This window comes from Physeter macrocephalus, chromosome 2 (assembly GCF_002837175.3).
Source record: "Physeter macrocephalus isolate SW-GA chromosome 2, ASM283717v5, whole genome shotgun sequence".
NCBI lineage: Eukaryota > Metazoa > Chordata > Mammalia > Artiodactyla > Physeteridae > Physeter > Physeter macrocephalus.
This window is the reverse complement of record NC_041215.1, coordinates 63,609,986-63,611,172: the sequence shown is the minus strand read 5'-3', so window position 1 is coordinate 63,611,172 and position 1,187 is coordinate 63,609,986. Positions and strand designations below refer to the sequence as shown.

The following is a 1,187-nucleotide window of genomic DNA, read 5'->3' as shown; positions in this document are numbered from 1 at the left end:
AACTTTTCTGTCTCTATGACTACAGAGATTAGAGAGAATGCATAAATGAGTGGTGTGGGCCAGGTAAAGACAAATCATTTTGGAACAGACACTCAGCCTCAGTGTCAGGACAACAGGGAAAGGTGGGCACTCAGGAGGTTATGGCCAGGAAACCAGCTGCTACTCAGCTCCAGTGAATTGTTTTTCAGGTTTTGTTTCCTTCCATCCCTCCTTCTTTCCTTCCTTCCCTCCTTTCTTCCTTCTTCCCTCCTTTCTTCCTTCTTCCCTCCCTCCCTCGCTTCCTTTATCCTCCCAGACCGGGGCGCGAACCCGGTTCCCCTGCATCGGCAGGCGGACGCGCAACCACTGCGCCACCAGGGTAGCCCCTCTTTCTTTCTTTTGAAAGATTGTATTTAAATACTCAAGAGACTTAAAATCTGTCACAGAATTTGTAGGCCAGTAATAATGAGTTCCTTCCCTTTTTCTGTCATCGGAGTAGGCACATGAACCAACTCCGGGTAGAAAGATACATTGAACTTCGAAGTGGTATATAGCCAGGCCAATACTGAGTTGACTTTCACCACTTTTAGCAAAATCTTTGGATTTTAATACATGATCATGTTTGCAGTATCTATGCTAATTTTACAATTCGAGATTGTAAATCCACATGCTTTACTTTTGTGCAATTGGAGGTTTTTGATTGTTGCTATTTTAAGGGGAAGAATTTCACATTCAAAATGGTCCAGAAGACATTTATTGATGTTTTTGCCTTAAAAACAAAAAACTTGAAAATGTTGTGTATGCATCACTAAGCATGGAACAGACAAAAATTTGGCAGTCATTTTAAACTGATAAGAACAGATACTACACTTGATGTTAGCCTAAAGGCCAAGAAGTGATGGCAATTATTTTAGAAAGGCAACAGAAATATGTGTGCCCTTTGGGTTTATTTTGCAAACAAAAAAGAATTTGAAAATGTCAGGTTTACAAGAGCAGAATCCCCTTGCGTGGTGTCAGAACAGGGAACGTGCTTAGCAGGAATCAAGCATGGATCATTGACAGTCCTCAAATGAGAATGTTCATGAGCATAGTTGCCTGGCAGTGACAAAACAATTTTTGTGCTGTTATTAAATCAATTAAAAATTTTCGGGCTTCCCTGGTGGCGCAGTGGTTGAGAGTCCGCCTGCCGATGCAGGGGACACGGGTTC

At 42.1% G+C, this 1,187-nt stretch overlaps 1 pseudogene; it reads right to left on the bottom strand.

Annotated features, from left to right (window-relative positions):
* Positions 1–669: 669 nt before the first annotated feature.
* LOC112064591 (uncharacterized) lies at positions 670–879 on the bottom strand (annotated as a pseudogene).
* Between the last annotated feature and the right edge of the window lie 308 nt (positions 880–1,187).